The sequence below is a fragment of the Myotis lucifugus genome, unplaced genomic scaffold, assembly GCF_000147115.1.
Source record: "Myotis lucifugus unplaced genomic scaffold, Myoluc2.0 scaffold_89, whole genome shotgun sequence".
Lineage (NCBI taxonomy): Eukaryota > Metazoa > Chordata > Mammalia > Chiroptera > Vespertilionidae > Myotis > Myotis lucifugus.
In genome coordinates, this window is record NW_005871137.1 from 4639236 (window position 1) to 4639697 (window position 462).

Here is a 462-nt window from a genome sequence, read left to right on the forward strand (position 1 = left end):
GTTGTCAGTGTTTTTATTCTGGTTTATTCTCTGAATGTGTGCATACTTGGCGATGGTAGTTCTGGGATTAGCCAGGGCCATTGTGAAGGTGTGACGGTTGCATTATGCAAATGCAAAAAAGATTGTCCTGGTCTTCTCTAGGAACCTTTTATGGAACGTAGTCAATTAAGAGCGAGCATTCTGTCTTTTACTTCTGGAAATTTGAAGTAGACATGAACTTGCTATACAGTGACCAGGCTGTGTGATTAATTTGTCTTAAAATGTGAGGAAAGTTGAGTCATTTAAAATTTATATTATTAAAGTGAATGGTTGATAGTGAACAGAAGTGAGGGGAAAAGGTTGGGGGAGAGGAGTCACCCACATGCACATGCTTATTTGAATGTTGGTCTTTCTCCCTTTCACTAGAACGTAAGCTCCGAGGCACTAGTGACCATACTTGACCATAAGTGTTGTGTTTACTAG